Source organism: Sphaerodactylus townsendi, linkage group LG05 (genome assembly GCF_021028975.2).
Source record: "Sphaerodactylus townsendi isolate TG3544 linkage group LG05, MPM_Stown_v2.3, whole genome shotgun sequence".
In the NCBI taxonomy this organism is placed as follows: Eukaryota; Metazoa; Chordata; class Lepidosauria; order Squamata; family Sphaerodactylidae; genus Sphaerodactylus; species Sphaerodactylus townsendi.
In genome coordinates, this window is record NC_059429.1 from 114,361,432 (window position 1) to 114,367,431 (window position 6,000).

Consider the following 6,000-nt stretch of genomic DNA (forward strand, 5'->3'; position numbering starts at 1 on the left):
AAATACAACATGTTGTTAAAGGCTTTCACGGCCAGAATCAACTCGCTTTTTGGGTTTTCTGGGCTGGGTGGCCATGGTCTGGTAGATATTGTTCCTAACGTTTCACCCACATCTGTGGCTGGCATCTTCAGAGGCATCTCGTGACATGCCTGTGAAGATGCCAGCCATAGATGTAGGCAAAACGTAAGGAGTAAAAACTACCAGATCATGGCCACACAGCCTGGAAAACCCGCAACAGCCAGTGAATAACACTTTACTATATAGCATGAGAGTCAGTATAATATGAGAGCCAGCGTGGTATTGAGAGTCAGCATGGTGTAGTCAGCAGGTGCACTCTAATCTGGAGAACCGGGTTTGATTTCCCGCTCTGCCACTTGAGCTATGGAGGCTTATCTGGTGAACCAGATTAGCTTGTGCACTCCAGCACATGCCAGCTGAGTGACCTTGGGCTAGTCACAGTTCTTTGGAGTTCTCTCACACCCACGCACCTCACAGGGTGTTTGGTGGGGGTGGGGGGGAGGAAGGGAAAGGAGATTGTAAGCCCCTTTGAGTCTCCTTACAGGAGAGAAGGGGGGATATAAATCCAAACTCTTCTTCTTCATCATCATCAAAAGAAAAAAACGAAGTAGTAACTTCATTTGCCACATACTGAACCATCTTTGTTTTAGAACGCTCTGTTTGGGTCCTAGTGCCTACCTAACAGAACTAGGATGGGAGCAACTAAAGGAACAACTTAAAAAATCACAAAGTAATGTGCAAACTTCCCTAGAGTACATCTTCAACAAGAAAGAAGAAACGGAAGCTGAAAAGCCAAGTCTGCAAACGACAACATATTTCAGATGGAGTGGAGGAGATGCAGCATTTAGACAGTGTGTATGCAAAATGCAGTCAGTACAAAGGAAACCTGTGGTTATACAAACCCTTTGGGGGAAAAGGACAGCTTTCCCTGGAAAATGCAAGTGCTGGCAATATTTCAGATTGGTCTCTAGCACCAATAAGGTTCTTTGTAAGAAAAGAGCACAAGTAAAAGGAAACGTGGTAGTCCTCTGGAAACCAATCCAAATGTATACAGGAAAGCAAGTGGAGGAAAACAAGATAACAAGAAAGATCAATCCATCCCTCTCCTTTCCATTCATCCTGTCCCATTAGCAGACTTCCGTGGCTGCTCTTCATTTTTTAAAGCAATTATCAGATATGATGACACGTCACTGCCATGGGAGGGGGCGGGAACTAGTTTCATCTCAGATCTGGAACTTTATGCATGCTAGTCATATTCTCCCGTGGAGCTAGGACCCCTCCTCCCACACCTGATGCAAATCTCTTGACATGAGGTTCACTCATGGCTAGAGACAGCTCCTGTGTTGAATTTGGCAGTGAAGTATCAGCAAAGACCTTGCTCTGACGAAGCTCATGGAATTGCTTATACGGGTTCCTCCGTCCATATCCTTCCAGTCAAGTCTATGATGCTGCAGGCAGGGGATACAGCTGTGTGTTCCTCCAACATCCCCCCCCACCCCACCCTAAACTTCCCACATATTTTTCCCCCCTTCTTTGTGTTTATCTAAATAGCCAAAGACAGTTGACACCTGGAACACTTTGCTCTTTTTTCTTTCTTGCATTTCTCACTCTATGCAATGATTCCATAATGTGTCTGAACACATTTTTAGGCCTGCCAAAACCTGGGTCAAACAGATGTCAAGCTCGTGCTGCAAAAAGAGAGGTTTGGAAACAGCTATCATCCAGAAAGTATACCGAAAACATCATTCCTCCACCCAGTCATTGTTCCAGTGCTGGAGATCCCAGGCAGAGGATGAGTTGGCTCAGTGTATGTATGTTAAGTGCCGTCAAGTTGCTTCTAATTCATGGTGACCCTATGAATCAATGTCCTCCAAAAGTCCTATCATTAACAGCCTTGCTTGGGTCTTGCAAACTGAGGACCGTGGCTTCCTTTACTGAGTCAATCCATGTCATGTTGGATCTTCCTGTTTTCCTGCTGTCTTCTACTGTTTGTAGCATTATTGTCTTTTCCACTGACTCTTGTCTTCTTATTATGTGATCAAAGTATGATAGCCTCAGGAGCAGCAGTGGCGTAGTGGTTAAGAGCAGGTGCATTCTAATCTGGAGGAACCGGGTTTGATTCCCCGCTCTGCTGCTTGAGCTGTGGAGGCATATCTGGGGAATTCAGACTAGCCTGTGCACTCCCACACATGCCAGCTGAATTACCTTGGGCTAGTCACAGCTTTCCGGCGCTCTCTCAGCTCCACCCACCTCACAGGGTGTTTGTTGTGAGGGGGGGAAGGCAAGGAGATTGTAAGCCCCTTTGAGTCTCCTACAAGAGATAAAGGGGGGGATATAAATCCAAACTCCTCCTCCTCCTCCTCCTCCTCCTCCTCCTCCTCCTCTTCTTCTTCTTCTTCTTCTTCTTCTTCTTCTTCTTCTTCTTCTTCTTCTTCTTCTTCTTCTTCTTCTTCTTCTTCTTCTTCTTCTTCTTCTTCTTCTTCTTCTTCTTCTTCTTCTTCTACTTTTTCTATGTTTTCAGCTTCTAGGGAAAATTCAGGCTTGATTTGAACTAGAACCCACTTTGTTTGTTTTTTGGTAGTCCACAGTATCCATGATGCTCTCTTCCAACACCACATTTCAAATGAGTTGGCTACAGTGCCCAAAATATCTGGAGGTGACTCCTGATGTATGTCAGTAAGACTCTTATTATCAGTTTTCAACATGACTGCCTGCCCTTTTAGTGGGATTAAATAGCCATGTTTTGAAGGGATTCCATTTATATTTCCATAAAACATGTTTCCTATACTCCATGAAGATAATTTCAGAGGGTAGCTGTTGGTCTGCAGTAGAACAGCTAGACTGGAGTCCGGTAGCACCATAGAGATTAACAAGATTTTGGGGTGTGTGGGTTTTTGAGAGTTTATGTCTGAAACCACAGGTCCCCCAAAATCTTGGCTTCTAAGGTGCTTCTGCCTGACATGGACGGCCCAGGCTAGCCAGATCTCATTTCAGAAGTTAAGCAGGGTCAGCCCTGGTAAGTATTTGGATGGGAGACCACCGAGGAAGGCAAAGGCAAACCAACCTGTAAGACTCTCTTGAAAACCTCATAAGAGGTCATCATAAGTCAGCTGACACTTGGTGCCACTTTACACTCAAGTTGTTACTAAACTGGAATCAAGCTTCCTGTGTTGTATGCTGTTGCTAATATCATACTATTAGTCCTCAGAGGAGATGGTAGAATAAAGCAGGCTAGAAAGGGATGCTGTGACTTCCTGCCTCGGTTCTACTTGGCAAAAGACAGGCTGGGAGTTGCTTATGATGGGATGCGCTCAGACAGTGCAGGTGGCCACTGGTAGTCTACAATGAAACTTGGCCCCATTTGTGTTTGTGAAATCAAATCAGTTGCTGGCTCTGCCAGGTTTGGCAAGTGCCTTGTCACGACCATTGCTTCGGAGTGCATTGCTCATTCCCTCCTCAGGAGGAGATTTTCTTTGGCTGCCGGTTAAATACGAGAAGATGGGCTTTTTCGCTGCAAAGCTCTGTGCAGATTAAGTGGACATGAAAAAGGTGCCGTGCCTGTGAAAAGGTAGAGCCATGAATCAGTCTAGGCCCTTCACCGGAATGGATGGACCTGCTTTATCCCAAGCTGGACCGTTGGCTCATCCGGCTCAATACTGTCTGCCCTGACCAGCAGCCGGTCTCGAGGGTCCGTTCCAAAATCTTCTGCCTGAGATGCTTTAAGTAGAGTTGCCAGGGACTGCTAAGTAAAGAATGCCAGAGATTGAATTTGGGATCTCTACGTGCCAAGCATGTCCTCTACGACTAAGCCCCTCCCCAAATGCATACTGCCTTTAGAACAGTAATATGAAGCTGCCGTATAATGAGTCAGACCATTCATCACTCCAGCTCAGGATTGTTTTTTCTGGCTGGTATTATCAAGCCATTTGGATGCTCTGGATGGTCCTGGCTCTGCCCTAGACTCTTGGTACTCGGACTGGTCACCGACGTCTCAGCCAGAGAAAGATCTTTCTGTCTAGTTGGTTTGTTTCTCATCCTTCCCCTGAGAAGCTCGGGGGGCTCCCTGTCCTCCATTTTGTCCCCACAACTAACCTTTCAGGTCCAAACTAGCCTGATTTCATCAGATCTTGGAAGTTAAGCAAAGTCGGCACTGGTTAGGCCTTGGATTGGAGATCACCAAGGAAGTTCAGACATCCACATCTGAATGTCTCTTACCAGTGGGATGTAGTGGTTAAGAGCAAGTGGATTCCAATCTGGAGAACTGGGTTTGATTCCCCACTCCTCCACCTGAGTGGCAGAGGCTTATCTGGTGAACCAGATGTGTTTCCGTACTCCTACACTCCTGCTGGGTGACCTTGGGCTAGTCACAGTTCTTTGGAACTCTCTCAGCCCCACCGACCTCACAAGGTGTCTGTTGTGGGGAGAGGAAGGGAAAGGAGCTTGTAAGCCACCTTGAGTCTCCTTACTGGAGAGAAAGGTGGGGTATAAATCCAAACTCCTCCTCCTCCTCCTCCTCCTCCTCCTCCTCCTCTTCTTCTTCTTCTTCTTCTTCTTCTTCTTCTCCTCCTCCTCCTCCTCCTCCTCCTCCTCCTCCTCCTCCTCCTCCTCCTCCTCCTCCTCCTCGTTCTCTTGAAAACCCTATAGGGTCATCGTAAGTCAGTTGCGATTTGATGTCACTGTCCACCACCAACCTTTTTGGAAGATTAGGCTGACAAAAAGGGTGCCCCAAGGTCATGAGGTTCCTGATAGAGCGGGGATTTGCACCGGCTGTCCTGGATCTTCAACCGACGCAGAAAGCACTTCACCAGGCAAGCAAACGACTCCTCCAATTCCTGTATCTAGGGAAAGCCAGAGCTTGAACCTGGAGTCTTCTGCATGCAAAGCAGGTAGTCTGTGACTGAGCCCCAGCCATCTAGCTCAGAATTATCTCTTCTAACTGACAGGGGCTCTCCCAGGCTGCAAATGGTCTTTCCTACCAGCTGCTTATTGAGCTCTTTTAATATGGAGAGGGTAAGGAAGGACTCCGCCACCCGCTGAATGCAAAACGGGTCTGCTTCCCTTCCTCTGCCCACCTCGTTCGTTTGTATTCCACCTGCCCACAAACATGATCAAAGTGTATTGTCAGAGGCTTTCATGGCTGGAATCAACTCGCTGTGGTGGGTTTTCCGGGCTGTGAGATGAAACACATCTTACTGTGATGTGCCTCTGAAGATGCCAGCCATAGACGCGGGTGAAACATTAGGAGCGGAAACTACCGGACCGTGGCCACGCAGCCTGGAAACCCCACCGCAGCCAGAGGATCAAAGTGTTCAAGAAATTCTTAAACTGCCATGCCAGCTCCCCTGTGGTACACACAGTGGCGAAGCCACCAGGGGACGTGGGGTGCGCGAAGCACCGGGCACACCATTTCTAGTCAAATGGGGGGCGGGAAAATCCCCCTCCCCCTCCCCCCCGCAGCGCACTACCCCACTTACTTTTAGGAATGAAGCAGGCCAGAAGCCTGCTGCGTTGCCTGAGCCTGGTGGGAACTACATTTCCCAGGGGCTCCTGGGAAATGTAGTTCCCACCAGGCCCAGGCAACGCAGGCAGGCTTCCGGCCTCCTTCTCCAGCCTGCTCCTTTCCTAAAAGTAAGTGGGGTGGAGTGCGCGGCAGGAGGGCGCCGGGGGGGAGGGGGCAGGCGCAAAAGCCACAGTGTGCACCAGGCGCACTCTGGTCTAGCTACGGCTCTGGGTACACATCTTTCCTAAATCCCAGTCCTTCACAAATTCTCCTCGCAGCTAACTGTGTAGCTGCTGTGTCACATGGGCCTCCTGAAGTCTTTTTGATAGTAGGCAAGGGAGGAGTGCCGGAACATAGAAGGATGGATAGGGAGGGAAGAGTCATGGTCACTGTGGTTCTGACTTCACTGGGGAATCTGAAGATATACGCTGAATCTTCACAGGCAGCTCAGAAGTCTATATCCCAAACTGGTTCTTCCACAG